The sequence below is a fragment of the Pavona decussata genome, unplaced genomic scaffold, assembly GCF_977016875.1.
Source record: "Pavona decussata unplaced genomic scaffold, jaPavDecu1.1 SCAFFOLD_102, whole genome shotgun sequence".
Taxonomy (NCBI): domain Eukaryota; kingdom Metazoa; phylum Cnidaria; class Anthozoa; order Scleractinia; family Agariciidae; genus Pavona; species Pavona decussata.
In genome coordinates this window covers 5,208,645-5,226,413 of record NW_028145517.1, presented here as the reverse complement: position 1 = coordinate 5,226,413, position 17,769 = coordinate 5,208,645, and the positions used below count along the sequence as shown (strand labels likewise).

Below are 17,769 nucleotides of genomic sequence, written 5' to 3'. Positions count from 1 at the left end.
TCTGTATCTAACAATTATTCCACGGGCGCGCTTCGGATATGAGATGACTGCATATAGCATATACAGCTGTTTCGACAAAGGTTGTCCAAAAAAGCGTAAAAGCGTACGCGACAATGCCGAAAGTTAGTCTGGAAAATACCCAATAAATTAATAAAAGCTCAGAATCCACAATGCCTCGACCGTACAGCGGAGACTTGAGATGGCAGGCAATATGGATTCTGAGCTTTTATTGAAATTTCTTGGGTATTTGTCAGACTACCTAGCGAACGCTTTAACGCTTTTTTTGGACAACCTTTGTCGACACAGCTGTATATGGTGGGCAAAGAGGCGGGGTTAGCGCTTTCCCCACGCGTCGCGCGCGGGCCCGATTCAGTCCCTTTTCTCTTCCCCTTTCTAACGCCTGCCACTCAGGCTGTCTAATGCCAGTTTTGAATTTCGTTAAAATGGCTGAAAAAAAGGCTAACTAGAAAAACTTCATGGTAAACTACTTCCGCAATACACAGTGCCAAAACTAGGGAGCCCCCCCCCCCCCTCCCTCCCATATAATTGAGACAAACCGAGGGCCGAAATGCCGAGATATTTCGTTCAGGCCTCCCCCATGTATGGCACTCGCCCATGAAAAAAGGCTTGAAATGCAGGCTATCGACTTTTCAACACTGAACTTTTTACTACTTAATTCTTTTGGCTTTCCAATCTTCTCATAAATTAATTAAAGAACCAGCAATCGCAAATACGGTTTATCGGCTCCTCGCTTCTTTTATTGCTTGATCAGTTGTTTTTTTAATTCATGTAAACTCTTCTTTTATAAATAAGGACCCTCTAATTTGTGTAATTCTAAGTTGGGTAGTTCTTATAAGAAAAACCAAAAAGAGTGCAGCCAACACCTAGGGTGATTGCTTGGCCCGTCAATGTAACTTTTAATCAATTTAATGTTGACTATTTTCTCAAAACCAAAACTGTGGTCCTGGCTATTTCTAGAGAACGTTGCCTGTGCCTTTTCACACGAATAACTAACTCGGATATAACGCTGGATGTATTCCCTCTTATATTTACTGGCCGAAACTCAAAGGGACATTGAAATTTAGTCTCGTAAAGCGCAAGACTCTTTTAACCAAGACAGAGGGTTTTCCAGCGTTCATTTAGATTACAATGTTTTTGTAAAGGATAAATGCGTTTCAGGGGCAAACGGTAGCTGTCGGATAAAACCGGGAGTGTCCTTTAGGCTGGTTGAAAAAATCAGTCGACTTTCTTCACTTGTAAAGGGTGACTGACAAGGGGCACTGCCACGGCGATTTTTGTGTATTTCGTCAAAATTGCTCGTTTTTTGACAAAGAACTTTTTCTCTTACACGAAATCGTCTTAGAACATCGAGATGAAAATATTATTAAGGGATTTCTCCGAGGAAGAATAAACTATAATAAATTTTAGCGATTTCTCTAAAATACACAGGAAGAACTTGAAAAAAAAATGGCCAGTTAGCCCCCAAGATAATTTTCATTAAAATACTAGTTTCTGTGCATTAGCAGAGTAATTGTTGACAAAACTCAACTATTATATTTACGTTTCCATGGAAACAAACATGTTTTTACCTATTCAAAATGACTAGAAATAGATTACACTGCTCCTTTAAATAAGGAGAATTGTCAACTTGACAAGTTTTGCGGAACACACGAACGAAAATTTAAAAACTTGTCAAATGCAGACAAATGCAGGAAAAGTTGTTACAGTCAGCATACAGTCCAGTGTTTATTCACTGTGATGTCACTTGACAGCCGCACTCTTGGGATAAATGACTTGAAATTATTCTTCATTCGATTGACGTTACGCGAATAAAAAACATAGTATTAGCTACATTCTGGTGCCGAGCGAGTTCATTATTAAATAAGATTGCATTGTGAATCACCTGAGCTACGTTTAGCAACTGCACGGGCTGATCCGCACTAAGCTAAACTAATGATCTGGACCCAGTTGTTCGAAGCCCGATTAAGCTAATCCTGTATTAACGAGAATTTTGATTCAAGTTTTAAAATTACTTAACAATAAAGATGTTTCAAAAAGATTTCTGTCCCTCAGTTTTGACTTTGTCTTTTCTTTCCCATTGGCTTACAATTAAATTTTAAAAACATTTTAACGAGCGAGCTGAAAACCTCGGTTAACTTTTAATCGTGGATTAACGTTAATCGGTTTTCGAACAACCGGGCGCTGTTTAGAGCGGTTTACACTTTAGCGTCGTGAAACCGAAACCAAAGTAACAACTCGGACAAATCACTGACACAACGGACGCAAACGATGGAATGAATTAATCCATACTCGAAGCAAATACATGCAACCGGCGTAAAGTGCAAAAGAATGCTAGCGAGCGAGTGGGCAAGTCACGATTAGTTTTGGTTTTACCGGCCTCTCATTGGTTGTCAGGGATATGCAAATTTTTCTAACCAATCGCAAAGCGTAGTGAAACCAAAGCAAATGCGAAATTACTTTTGACACTTAAATGACAACCGCTCTATTTTCCAATTCCATACCCTATTTGTTAAGGAGTCTCGTGTGACTGCTGGGTTACCAGAACTTAGATAACTCAAATGTCTTCATCAGATGTTGAAATTCATCACATATTTGTTTGGTTAAGGGCATCCCGTCCTGGTAGACGAACCGAGAGCTTCATATGCAATCAAGTACATATTTTGCAAGTTGTCTCATGGTGGTCCGCAGTCTGCTCTTTGAGCACTCAAAGCTTCATAGACAATAGTTTGCAGACTTAAGCTTTTGGCAGTGTCAAGATGCTCCCCCAAAAGTTGTTGCCTCAGTTTCGAGGCTTTCGTGAAGGATTCCAAGGCTCCAATGAGATTTCCCATACCAAGCTGCACTTCACCGAGATCATGATAACTGCTCGCTGTATCTTCGTGACCACCAAGCACAACTAATCTCATGTGTACCGCTGCCTCAAGATCCTGAGCAGCTGACATATCGTCACCCATCTTGAAATGAATCTTTCCAAGGAGATTAAAGATTTCGGCTGTGTCCTTGTGTTCGCCTAATAACTCCAGTCTCATATCCAAAGCTCGTTGACAAAACTCAAGGGCCTCTTGGAAGCTTTCCATTTCAAGATAAACACATCCTGCCTCAAAAATGGTTTGAGCTGTGAGAGGATGCGCCCCCAGATGTTTCTGTCTAAGCTTTAAGGCCTGTAGATGTGCCTCAAGAGCTTTGTCGTAGTTTCCAAGATTGCAGTGATTTTCCCCAAAGGAAGAATAAATGCATGCAGTGTCTTCGTTATCATAAACATCCAGCCGTTTCCGAAGTTCTAAAGCATTTTGAAATGACTTGTCAGCATCGGTTTCATTTTGCATTTTAAAGTACAGGCATCCTATGTTTGTCAGACTTGATACTGTGTCGACATGGTCTCCAATGTGTTTTTCTCTCACCCTCATGCCTTGCTGATACGACTCTATTGCTTCGAGATTGTCACCGCCGAAAACGCTTTTTAACATGGCAAGTTTGTCATAGCTTCTTGCAAGGTCTACAAAGTCTCTTTCAGAAACATTTTCGTTTGCCTTTAAGACCTTTCCAATCGCATCAAAGAAGTCCTTGAATAAATAATCTGGTTGATCACCGTAGGATTCCAGGGTACCATCAAACATTTCCATTAACTGCTCTGCTGCGTTGTAGCTCTGCAAGGAATTTAACCCATTTTCTAAAATTCCATCTGTGAATTCCAGGAAAGGATTACCCAGGTTGGCACAGAAGTCAACATATTTCAAGTCTGCAAACCTTTCCCACATCTCTTGATTTTCTCCGAATTCCTTAAGCATATGATTCGCCATGATTAAACGAAATCCCAACTCTTCACCATGCAACCGCAGTTTTCTAGACAATGCCGGAGTCACGTTGTGAAATGCTACATCTTCCAAGTAAAGTTGATCGGGATCTAATTTCCAAATTGTCTCGAGGAACAAGTAATCTTCCTTTGCAACCTTCAACGACAATTCATCTTCTTGTTTTTCAGGAAACAAGTCTGTTTCACCTTGCAGCCAAGGAAGTCTGATCCAGAGCCAATTCCGTATTGCTGTTTCAAACGGTATTTCAGTGTCTCTAGCTTCGAGTTCGAGTTGAAATATCTGGTACACAAGTCCCATAAGATGGATTTCATCACCACAGTTGCTCAGATGATTAAACGAATTTAAAATAGACGATACACCCCCGTCATCTTCGGAGTCTGAATGTTGGAAAGAAAGAATCTGGTGAACGCCATAATAACATAGCAGCTTTGCTGGCCAATCAGCTTTACTGGTGCAGCCAGCAAACAGTGAATCGTCCCAGGTTTGATGGCCCAGAGAGAACCAGCCCCAATGGCGAAAGGATTTGGAGGCCAGCAACTGTCTTTCATCACATACGTTTTGCCTCCTCTGTGCTTCTTGCACCGCTGTGTCGTATAGCTGTTCAAACCATATCTCTTCATCAAGCAGTACAGCAAAGAGAAACAATTCCGCCTTACACAACACGTCTACAGCCTTACGGTAGAGCTTGTCATCTCTTACTCCATTAGTAAGGGATACAAGAATGCTCTGCCGTCCATCAACGAATATTAAAGACGCTTCATTTGAAGGACCTATTAAAAATTTTTCATTCGCAAGCTCAAACCTAGAGATATAATACTCGTAAAACTGAAGCTGTGCAGTAACAAATATTGCTTCTACTGATTTGTCATTGCCTCTCTCTTCATCAACATAGGATCTCAGAAGTGAATGCATAGTAAAGTAGCTAAAGTTGTCCTCACAATCTATTAATGACTTTCGTTCCAGTGATCGAATTATTTTCTTGGTTTGTATCTCAGTTTTTAGGTCTAACACTGCTGTAGCCTCCTCTATTCTGAAGCGCCCAGGGAAAACAGCGAGTGACACAAATGCTTTTCTCTCGTGAGGAGAAAGTCTGTGGAAAGACGTGTTAATTATGGTCTTCAGCCGAGCATCATCAGGAAAACTGTCATTGTCCAAAACTGCAACGAGTGGTAAACTCTTCAGTTCTTCTTGAAGCTCGTTAATAGAAACATCTTCTTCTTTCGCCATGCTACACATCAATCGCATGGCCAGAGGAACTTGGCCACATTCCGTTGCTATGAAGCTACAATCATCTTCCGAGACATCTGGTAACAAGCGCTGCACTAAGCTTGCAGAGGAAGCTTTATCTAGTACAGTAATTTTTTCTATGTGGATTTGAAGAGTGAGGCTTAAGAAGTTTAGAGATTCACGAGTCGTTAGGAGAAGCTTGATGTTTTTGCACTGCGCAAGGATCTCTTCAATAAATCTGAGCACTTGGTGTTTCCTTTTGGCATCGTCTGAATCAAGTAAGTCATCGGCATTGTCTAAGATTAAGACAAAAGGATTTTTCTGTTGCTGTAAACACTGAATAAGCCAATGAGAGGATGAAACATGTGGCCCTTGTTTAGCGTCGGTGAGCATACTGAACAGCTTTGAGACTAACTCGTCTTTACTTTCCATTCCACGAAGGGATGCAAAGTACACTGGTATCTTCACGTCTTCATGTAGGTGATGTGCAACCTTTATGGCGACAGACGTTTTTCCAAATCCTGGCGGACCGCAGACGTTAACCAGTCGAGTATCTTCATCTGTTAAATGAGTAATGATTGCTTGACATTCGTCATGGCGACCAACGAAGTGTGGAATCTTGCCAGGCATACATGAGTCCAGAAAGAGTACACCTTGGAGAGAAAAATGTTTTTAGTTGCGCTACACAATGAAATGGTAGTGATTCAAGTAACAGATTTTGATTCCCAGCAGAGAGCCGTCACAACAATTTTACGGTCTGTGATGTGTATGAGAACAAAGACCGTGAGATAAAAACACATATAATATCCTCAGGGATGAGTCATTTAAAAAAGACGTCGGGAATTACAAGAAAAAAAATAAAAGGTAATGGAATCTCGTTTTTTTCACCTGCAACTGGTCTGCTGGTGAATTTGGCTGACACCTAACAAATAATTGCCGTCATATTTTTCGTCCCCCGGCCACACCCTAAAAAGTACCACAACGACTCCAAAGGCGTTGTTACAGTAGACAATTTATCTTGAAACCTATCTTGCAATTTTGTTGCCCCGTAACGACACATTGTTGCACTGTTTTCTGCGACCCAGCTATGGAATAACCTGCCTTTAGACCTTAGACTGTCCTCCTCAGTCGGTAATTCTAAGCATAATCCTTTTGCTTATATTTTGGTGTCTCATCTTGTAATCCCCTGTATTATGTAGGTAATCGTTTTTTTTTGTACTGTCCAATGCATGCTGCTCATCGCATGCTTTATTTATCTTTGCTGCCCACCTACTGGGAGTTAAATGGCTTCTGACTTCAGACAAGGGAAAGATTGAATGTTTTTTGTTTGGTTCTCCAAATTTGCTATTTCAGTCGAATGTTCGTCTATGCGAGTAAGTTCAGTCATTAATTTCCCATTCATTTCGTATTTCTTAGTTTAGCTCTGTAGTTTTCTTTTTTTTTAAACTTGTACTCGTGTTAGCCTGTAAATTAGTCTGTCTCTGCCGTGTGTTTTGTGGGTTAGTTGATCCGACGTAAGTTCTCTCAATGAGTACTTAGTTGCTCTTAGAGCAAACGTGTCCAAATATTGTTTAAAAAAATGTTGCACGAAACGTTGTTTTGTGCAACATGCCCTGAAATAAATTTATCATTCGATGCATTTTTCTTCCTTTTCATTGGCCAACAGCAAACCACGTGACCTGCAAACTGCCTACAAATAATGGTCTGCTCATGCGCAAAACTGTCCAATAATATTCCACATAGAAGAAAGATCCTCGAAGTTAATACGTAACTTAAGCAGTTGCGAAAGAAAGCCTAAAAAAAATTTAGGCTTTAACGGGATTCAAACTCATGACCTCTGCGATCCCGGTGCAGTGGAGTGCTCTACCAACTGAGCTATCAAGCCAACTGGCAGCTGGTTTTGGCTTGACAAATCATGATATTTTGCTCAATATATATATTTTTCCTCGTCCAATTATTGTTAATTGTCTTGCAGCTTTTTTGTTGCAGTCACCGTTGTACGAAGTGGAACCGAATTTTCATTTTGGGCCAAGGCAAGGAATAGGCAACCAATCTTGCAAATCGCGAGACAAGCAGCAAGAAAAATGGCTTAGTGTAACAGGACCCTAATGCTAGTCCTTTTAATTTCCCCTCAATGGCATACACACAAAGATACAGCTAGGAATGTTTCCACAGGAAGGGCATCATCATGAGGAGACAGCGCGTTTCAATATTTTTCCAGATTTGCTGTTGGCGCTGACTACAGGCGCACACACAGATACACAACACAATATTGTGTTGTGAAACTGGGTATTTAAATCATAGTTAGATCGATGTGGTATATGTTTTGGTTAATATTACCTGTCAGTCAACGATCGCGACAACTCCTACAACAGCATATTGTATTTGTCAATTGATTTATGCCAGCGGAGAACAAAGTCAGAACCCAGAGATAACACGATGATGCAGTGGCAGATCTAGCTCTGTGGAAACGCAAACCCCCGCCCTTCCTCCCTTCTGCTCTTGACGTGTTACCAAAGATGATAGGGCGCGAAGGGCAAATTTTTTTGGAATTCTGAAACATTCTAAATTAAAGCTACCACCGTACGCTAAGTTCTCAAACACTACGGTTCACCAAACGGAGCTTACCTTTTGCGATTCCCGCTTCTATTGTTTCCTTGATGACGCCAACTTTTATCTTTACATCTTTAACGACCGACTCCACTTCGTCTACTTTAGCCTTCACATCTTGCAATTTTGTCTTTACGTCTGACCCGAGATCTTCCACTTTTGTCTTCACAGCTGCTACTCCAGTTCTCACAACTTTCACATCTGACCCGACATCTTCCACTCTTGTCTTCACGTCTGACCCGACATCTTCCACTTTTGTCTTCACATCTGACCCGACATCTTCCACTTTTGTCTTCACATCTGACCCGATATCTTCCACTTTTGTCTTCACATCTGACCCGACGTCTTCCACTTTTGTCTTCACATCTGACCCGACATCTTCTACTTTTGTCTTCACATCTGACCCGACATCTTCTACTTTTGTCTTCACATCTGACCCGACATCTTCCACTCTTGTCTTCACATCTGACCCGAATCTTCCACTTTTGTCTTCACATCTGACCCGACATCTTCCACTTTTGTCTTCACATCTGAACCGACATCCTCCACTTTTGTCTTCACATCTGAACCGACATCTTCCACTTTTGTCTTCACATCTGAACCGACATCTTCCACTTTTGTCCTCACATCTGAACCGACATCTTCCACTTTTGTCTTCACATCTGACCCGACATCTTCCACTCTTGTCTTCACGTCTGACCCGACATCTTCCACTTTTGTCTTCACGTCTGACCCGACATCTTCCACTTTTGTCTTCACATCTGACCCGACATCTTCCACTTTTGTCTTCACATCTGACCCGACATCTTCCACTTTTGTCTTCACATCTGACCCGACATCTTCCACTTTTGTCTTCACATCTGAACCGACATCTTCCACTTTTGTCTTCACGTCGGACCCGACATCTTCCACTTTTGTCTTCACATCTGACCCGACATCTTCCACTCTTGTCTTCACGTCTGACCCGACATCTTCCACTTTTGTCTTCACATCTGACCCGACATCTTCCACTCTTGTCTTCACATCTGACCCGACATCTTCCACTTTTGTCCTCACGTCTGACCCGACATCTTCCACTTTTGTCTGCACGTCTGACCCGACATCTTCCACTTTTGTCTTCACGTCTGACCCGACATCTTCTACTTTTGTCTTCACGTCTGACCCGACATCTTCTACTTTTGTCTTCACATCTGACCCGACATCTTCCACTTTTGTCTTCACATCTGACCCGACATCTACTTTTGTCTTCACATCTGACCCGACATCTTCTACTTTTGTCTTCACATCTGACCCGATATCTTCCACTTTTGTCTTCACGTCTGACCCGACATCTTCCACTTTTGTCTTCACATCTGACCCGACATCTTCTACTTTTGTCTTCACGTCTGACCTGACATCTTCCACTTTTGTCTTCACATCTGAACCGACATCTTCCACTTTTGTCCTCACGTCTGACCCGACATCTTCCACTCTTGTCTTCACGTCTGACCCGACATCTTCCACTTTTCTCTTCACGTGTGACCCGACGTCTACTACTTTTGTCTTCACATCTGACCCGACATCTTCCACTTTTGTCTTCACGTCTGACCCGACATCTTCTACTTTTGTCTTCACGTCTGACCCGACATCTTCCACTTTTGTCCTCACATCTGTTACTCCAGTTTTTACATTTTGAACATGTAACCCGACATCTTTTATTTGGGATTCTATTTGATCCAGATTATCTTCCATGCGCTTGAAGTTCTCTCTCCTCAGCTCTCCTTCCAATTGGTGGACCCTGGCAATGGGGAAGTCAGTTTCGCTAAGCTTGCCAATATCATCCATCTTGGTACTGCTTTGTCCAAGTGCAACAAAGGCATCTTTTGCCAGCTGGATATAATGGTCAAAGGATGCCTTGTCAATTTTCTTAGTACTGATCTGGTGACAAAGTGTGTTTCGTAGTAACCGAAGCTGATCCAGCGCTAAAGCGAACGTCTCATCTAGGTTTCCAATGGGACTCAAAACAGAATGGTGAAATGCGCTGCTGGGTAAAGCATGTGGTTTCACGAACAGTTTGTGTAAGGTAACAAGAACTCCTTTTCCGTCTGGCATAGCAAAACTTTTAGCAAAAAGAGTAGCTTCAAATAGAGCGGTGCAGTCCCACTCCATGTAGGACTTAGATGTTGGCACATATTTTGTCTTTCCACCCTCATTCTTCAGGAACATGTTCCGAACCGATGATGAGTCGTCCCATCTTTGAGAACCAGGCTTTGGGGCGACATGTGTGTCCCACATATACACGAACGATCGACGCAGGGCAACTGGAAACTCATCTATCACAACAGTGGAGAACTTGAAAAAGTTGAGTTGCTCAGAAGAAAATGTTGCCATTGCAAGTTTCTCCTATCAAGTGATTAGAATACTTTCATGCAGTTGAGCGGAATAGTTTGTGTTCAAGCGACTGTCAATTTCGTCGAGGACCTGCAAAATGGGAAAATTTATTGCTTAAATTTTTTCTTGCATGGGACGTACAACGTAGGCGGTAAGGAAGGCTTTTAACCTCTTAATACTACTATCACTCTATTGCCTACCATTGAGGAGATGTGTGTTCAGTTTAAATCGCATATGGAAGCATTCTCTGTCGTTATGTATTGAATAGGTACAAAGGGTGCAATTGCACAATTTGAAACAAATAACAAATACAAAAATGTAAAAGGGAACGATTTATCGCCCACTGTATTCCGACCACCACACCTTTACCTCCACTCCAAGCGCAAACCCAATTTCCCTCCCTTGAATAACGAAAATAATATTAGAGACGTGTGGTCGAACGCTATGGACGCTATCCATTAACTTGTCTCATTTTCGTCACTCATTATGACCGGGATTTCGGATTTCAGAATCTGATTCATCGAACCAATACTGGTTTTTCCCGGTTGAGAGGCAAACCAATTTGAAAGTGGTCTCTTGAAGCACTACTTTCAGCTTTGTACAATGGTCTTCGGGGTCAGTGTCTGCGATGTTGTTTTGCCTTATTTCCAGCTTGGCTTGGAATTCAGCTTTCTCCTCTGGAATGCCCAATCTATGCACTTGCAACTTCTTATTTTGAGGGTATTTCCTTTTAAAAGGGTGAAGACAACTTCGGAGCGAACCGGTCTATTATCAGTGTATCAGTCCACACTAGTCATCACTTTGGCGTGTAGTACGCGTCACAGTTTTTTCTACGTAACGTAATTTCAAATGAAATCTAAGTGATAAGTGAAGGATAATAATATTGTAATAATACAAAGCCTATACAGCGCTTATAACAACATCCAAGTAGTCATGCATGACCTTTTCTTTGTCCAACCTACGAACAAATTTACAGACATTGGCATTTAGCCTGTTCGAAGCCATGCCGGCCGGCACCCTGTGTGCAATTTCACTATCCTAAGGCCGCAAGCAACTTCAGGAGCAACTTGCTCATATGTTACAGCTAGTATTCCACAATTTTGATGTTGAAGCGACAGAACTAGGCTCCCCAGACCACGCTGATGTAGGTCTCTGCCAATAAAAGATTATCTTTTATATATATCTTTATATCTAGCCGCCATAATCATTGAATGTATCAGTACGTCAGTGGTGTTGTTATAAGCGCTGTATAGGCTTTGTATTATTACAATATTATTATCTTTCACTTATCACTTAGATTTGAAATTCATTTGAAATTACGTTACGTAGAAATAACTGTGACACGTACTACACGAAGTAAGAATTAGGAATAGTTTTATCATGCATAACGCGGCTATTTTCTAACGTTTTTATCGTATATCCGCGGCTACTTTTTATATTTTATGACGTAGTATCTTTGTTTCTTTTTTTTTTTTTTACTTGTACTGTTATTTATTCATTTATAATAGTTTTCTCGTATTTTAGCATTATATATTGTACAGTCCGAAGATCATTGGACACAGCTGAAAATAGTGCTCCAAGAGACCACTTTGAAAGTAATTTGCTTCTCAACCAGGAAACACCAGTACTGCTACGATGAATCAGATTCTGAAATCCGAGAGCTTCTAGAAAAGAAACGGTCCCGCCACAAACAACTTCTAGCAAATGCGTGCGATCCATCCAGAACAACTGTTGGACATGCGTTCCTTCTACGTGGCACTTACCGCCCCCCCCCCCCCCCCCCCACTCTGTTGATATAATTACAATTCTGACAGACATGGAACGCTGGTCTGAACACTTTGAGGGACTCTTGAGCGACCAACGCCAAAATCTCCAAGGTTTATTAAGGAGAGACCTTGATGAGCCTCCACCAAAGTGGAGATCGAGAAAGCCATAGCTCAGCTGAAACCTGGTAAGTGACAGGGGATCGATGACACCCCAACAGAAGTTTATAAGAGTGGGGGAGACACAATGATTAGCAGATGTTAAGATTTGTTCACCAAATTCTAGGGACAGGGAGCGATTCTTCAGGACCTTAAAGATGCAGTCATTGTCGTCCGGTAGAACAAACAAAGGAGAGAAATCAGACTGCTCAAATTTTAGTTAAATCATTCTGCTTTCTGTTGCTGATAAGACCCTAGCTTACGTTTTGCTGAACAGGTTTATCCCTTCAATAGTTGAGGAAAACGCACCAGAAAGCCAGTAGTGCGGGTTCCGAGCCAACAGAGGAACCACAGACATGATCTTTGTACTGAGACAGATGAGAAATACAAAGAGCAAAAAAAAAAAAAAAAAAAACGTTTATGTGCGGTATTCATAGATCTCACAGAGGTATTCGACACCCTCAGCCGTGCTGGTCTCTGAAAGGTCATGTCCCGTTTAAGATCGCCTTCAAAGTTTCTAGCCATCCTCCGCCAGCTCCCAAAGGTGTCTCCTTGCACCCTCCTTCTTCTCTATCTTTTTCATTATGATGCCAGATCGTTTATGTACTTATCCGAGAGAGATGTAGAAGACGTGTTAATGCACGGTCGGGTATCCTACTAAATGCTTCCGCCAATAGTCATTTACAGTGAAATAGCAAGTGTCCACTTCCACGTACTAACTGTTAACAGGAAATTTTCACTATGTTGTCAGACACTTAACCAGAATTTAGAGGTTTTTGCCTTTACTGAGAGAACGTGTTCGTGTTCTTTGAAAAGTTCTTCTTGATTACAATTAAGTAGCATTGATGTTTTTACTGTGTCAGAACACATACATCACCGCTTAAGAGCAGTTGAACAATTTGCTCTGTTCGACGGATTGTCACATTACGACCAAACATTCAACGCTAACACTCGGGCGATGTAAAAATCACTTTTTCATGAACATTCCTTATGAACAGCTGGATAGTTTGCGCCCGCCCATATATAAGCTATATGGGTATGTGCTGTCGTGAAGGTTGTGGTTTTCATCTGGGATAGGGTATAGAAATCAAAGAGGTTTGGTCTAGGGTATCATTTTCCAGGAAACTAATCAATTTCTGAAAAATTAAGTCTAGACTCGCTTAAAACAACGTGTTTTAGTTGTTGTTGAACACGTAGAAGATTTTGTTTTGGCCGGACTGTGTTAAGTTCGGCCGAGTTTCCGAAAAATTGCGAATCTGGGATAGGGCAGGGATTTTTGGTCCTCAGTTTAGAAAAGGGTGGCAATTGGCAAAATGCAGCTGAACTTTGTCTGGTTTAAGGTAAGGGTTTTAGAGTCCCAGCGGCACACCTCCACCCAAAAATTTGGACTGAAAGCGAAGTCCTGGTTTTATTTAGCAAGTTGGCCGTTAAAATATCATGTTGTCCAACTATTTGGAGTATTTTCACTATAGCGGCAGTCTATTTGGCCTTCGTGTAGCGCTGTGACCATCCATCCTTTCTCCGTAAATTTGGATGATGTCGACAATCTGTTACGTATTTCATGCGTAAGACACCCAACATAATTAGGGTTCATTGACAATTATTACTTAATCGGTTCACTTAACCGATAATTGTGACGCGAAATCATGGCTGTCAGCCGAACCACATTTCACGCGAAAAATAAACGCCATTTACTGATGACTAAAATACGTACCATTCTTACGGGGAAGCACGAACATTCGCTTCATTTGTTTACTTGACCTTAGGGAGTGTTTATGTGGCTCAAATTATATATAAACCTCTGGGCCCAGTTGTTCAACGGGCGATTAAGTTAATCCTGGATTAACGTTGACTTTGATTCGAGTTAATTCCTGGGTTACTGGTCAATAAAGATTCTCCCAAAAGATTTTTCTCCCTCAGTTTTGACTTACACTTTTCTTAACTTTTAGCCTGAAATTAGCCCTTTTAAGCCATTTTTAAACGAGAGAGCTGAAAACCTCGATTATCTTATAATGGTGGATTAGAGTTAATCGGCTTTCGAACAACCGGGTCCTGTAGATTCGTAAGCTCCCCACCCCCTCTTCCCTAAAAGTGTTTGTTCCCCTTTGATTCCATGACACCTATTCACGATACCTTTCCTATTCTCATTGATGAAGAGAGGATTTTTCGTGATGGCTCCCCCCTTTCCAATTTAGTGTTTGGCTTTGAGAAATATTTCCGACACTAGCCCCCCAAAAGGTTACCACAGAAAATGGCTCTCCCAACCCCCCCTCCCCCCTCCCCCTCATCCAAATCCCACGAGATAAATTATGAAAACTCCATAAAATCGATGCTTATCGTTTAGTAATATCACAAAGGGAAATCTTCCCGTTTCTTCTAGAAACAGTCCAGAAACATCTTGATTTTCTCAAAGGACTTTCCCAAGTGTAAAAGTGAAAGTGGAAGAAGGAAGCTAACACATTGGAATTTCCTCTCGCTAAACACAAATCTGTAATTTCTCCGCAGGAATTGAATAGAATGAGAAAACGGTGAATTTGTCGTGTTTTAAAGTGAAAATAAAGTTGACCGATTGGCATGGGCAGCCAGTAAAACATGGTAAAATTGGGGCCTTGGAAAATATTTGTCTTGATAAAACACACCAGGTAACTGACGGGAAAGTAATAATACAATACACCACTCTACGATGCAAAATAGCGAAAGAACGAGTCAACAGGAAGGAAACGTAGTTTGCAATTAAAATTGTCTGACACTTTATTTGACTGATGGTTCGGCGCATGTACATGAATCAATATACTTTTTTCGCCCTTGCCAGCGATGATGCAAGCCCATTTGATTTTACTCATTGTTTATGAACCATTCGGAAGCGAGTAGAAAACTCAGGTGGCAAAATTGCTTCTGAAAATTTCACGGACTATATTTTTCAGGTGATTGCGTTATTTTGCATGCAAACACTTGTAAAATCATCAACCGTGGAATCAATCCTTCGGGTCAACACTCATATCAACAGTGTCGGTGTAATTTACTGACATTTTCATTGAATTTTGGTCATCTGCCAGCTTGGTTGTGCAGTGATTGCTGAAGTTCTTGTGAGAGGGATTTTTATAACAAAGAGAAGATGTATTTTGATTCATGCAACATGCGCCGAACCGCAAAACCCTCCTATTAACCCAGCATTGCTGCCGTGCAATCATGTGATCAGCACGAGCATGTATCCAGTTGCAGCTTTGAAAATGCGCGCACAATTTATTTGTAGAGTCTGCAAATTTGAATAAGCCTGACAAACTTCTTTGTTTTATGTTTTTGTTAGCATTTTTGGCCTTGACCGTGCACAAACTTCACTATATTTTGAAAGGTGTTGGAGCAACTGACCAACAGAAATGTTCCTGTTGAGATTTTCAACTGTTGTGAACATTAAGACAAAGGATTGGTTTTCATAAAGCTGACTCCTAAATCAATAGCAACATTGTTGTCATGGCAAGGGTACAAGGTTTTCATATCCAGCATACAGTCCTTCAGTGAACTATGAGAATTGAATTCATTCAGTCACAATAAAAAAGACACACTAATCATGAAGATAAACATTGCAACAACCTAGGCGTAACTTGAAATAGCTCAATTAATCGGAACACATTGCGACAGTGCCACGGTAAATGCAAATCGAATAAGCATTCTGAAAGCACAGAACAGATGGTATGGATTGTACTTTACTCACCAGTTTGCAAAGGTTTGAGTTTGTCAGTTAATTCCTCTTCGTTGTCGTATGATCTCGCATGGGTGCGGTAATTCTTGCGCGGAATCCGACGAATTTTATCTGCAGAGGTCTGGGTATTAGCACCGCTTGGCTCAGTGCCTGTCCGGCTTAATATAGTAGTGTCACGCCAGAGTGACTGGGAAAAACAAATTGCTGAAACCATAAATTTGTTGTCCAGAAGAAACTATAAAACTTGTACAACTTCAGTAAGTATCTTTCAACATGTAGAAAGTCTATCTGATGTGTTTTTGAAAGTTGTCGGCGGTTTTGTTCGTTTCTGTCTGGAACACAAGGGTTCGTGATGCACTGCACGCAAAGGAATCAGCAGCTAATACATAGGCTTGAATTATTTCAAATTCAACTTTGGTGATTAGTCAACAGTATGTTTTTTTTTTTCGCGAGTGGGGGTTAGGGGGACTGGTCGCCTGGAATAGACGACAGGAAGATGCTTATTCACGCCATTCGCTATTTTCTCTTACAGCTGCCTAGTCATGATACGAGCAAACCGGTGCTGGTATGTTCGAACATTGCCAGCCACTTTGTCTAGAAAAGGAAGAAAATACCGAGTTCTCGTAGTAACTGAAAGCTTAAAGAAAGTCGTTCTGTCGTTTGTGCATGCAAGTCATACCATCATCAACCTCTGAACTCGGAGAGAAAGTCTCTTAATTTTTCCTCCAAAATAAACAACACAGCCTCCGGCAAGCGGGGTGGCGACCATCTTGTCTTCATTCTTCAATCCTTGAAGATTTCATATTTTGTATTTCATATTTTATATTCTTTTAACTTGTGGTACATTCACGGTGGGATTTTGAATGACAGATAGCTGGCAAAGAGGCGTGTTAGAAGTATAAAAAGATCTTACTGATTTCATTTGGCGGAAAAGATAAGACGAGTTAGTGGACGCTATTTGTCGGGCATGGTATAAATAAACAATAGCCTCCATTTGGCGCGAAAATATGCTCAGATATTTGTCCGCGGCCATTATCTGTTCCGAGAAGCGAACAGTTTTCCGAGAGCGAAGCTCGAGGAAAACTGTGAGCTTCGAGGAGCAGATAATGTCCAAGGACAAATATCTGAGCATATTTTTAAAGCCAAATGGAGGCTATTGTGGTTATTATCCTTCAAATATTTTTCGCAACGTGTAGCAACGAGCTTGAGTATTTGAACATTTCGTTTAAGAACAGTTTACCGTCAAAAACGTTTAGAGCGTATGTTGTTTTCTGATACTGCTTTATCGACCAGTGGGTTTATCTCTCCTTCTGTCACAAAAGCAAACCGTTCCCCCATCTTGACATTAATTTTAATTGTAAACAAGACGCGCCTTGAAGTTTTAGAAATTAGGGAACATCACTTGGGGAATATCATCGGATATTCCCCAGTTTTGGCTGGGGTATATTCGGTCACGTGAGGCGTTTAGACCAATCGCGCGCGAGCGAAAATGTATGATGGATTATAATGGCTGATATCCCGTATCCGCTCAGCCAATCAAAATTCTAGAACTACATTGTGACACACTTGGACACCAACCCACGGCCTGGCCAATACCTTACGCATGCGCACAGCCATTTCACCCGGGCAGTGGCAGCCATGGATAGCTGTTTGGGTCTTCTTAGGCCTCATCAGCATGGTACAGCCATGCGAGAGCCCTTCGGTGTCCAAGTGTGTCACCTTCTTTGAGTGTTTATCTTATTGTCCAATGGTCCAGTTTGTAATAATACGTTTTGTTTGTGTGGGGCTGATTTTGAGCCAGGGCATTTGCCAGAAATAGGCCATTTTATAGTTTTGTGCTTAGTGACCTGGCCTTGGATTGGAAGTGAGGCTGGGGGTGACCTTGCTTAAATACAGACCTCACTGCTTTTCATATGGAAATGAAAACTAGTTAGCATAAGAACAGCATGTTCTACATATGAAAAGCAGTGAGGTTTGTATCAAAACAAGGTCACCCCCAGCCTCGCTTCCAATCCAAGGCCAGGTCACTAAGCACACAACTGTAAAATGGCCTATTGCCGCGTTCGTAAACACTCGAATCCTGGCACACAGCAAATATTGTCGA

At 41.5% G+C, this 17,769-nt stretch overlaps 1 protein-coding gene and 1 pseudogene across 3 annotated transcripts in view; both read right to left on the bottom strand.

Annotated features, from left to right (window-relative positions):
* Positions 1-1,469: 1,469 nt before the first annotated feature.
* LOC146471817 (uncharacterized) lies at positions 1,470-15,990 on the bottom strand (annotated as a pseudogene). The gene is made up of 4 exons (XR_014866711.1): positions 15,678-15,990; positions 8,144-10,133; positions 7,747-8,105; positions 1,470-5,744 (listed from the first exon to the last, which is right to left on the bottom strand). The product of XR_014866711.1 is annotated as an uncharacterized LOC146471817 (transcript).
* Positions 1,470-17,769, bottom strand: part of LOC146471816 (uncharacterized) — a 32,005-nt gene continuing 15,705 nt past the window's right edge. Inside the window, exon 4 of one of the 2 annotated variants that reach the window (XR_014866709.1) lies at positions 1,470-1,688. The gene's annotated coding sequence lies outside the window, so the exon portion shown is untranslated. Of the gene's footprint in view, positions 2,566-17,769 lie in introns of both variants that reach the window. The other variant, XR_014866710.1, reaches the window with a different exon arrangement.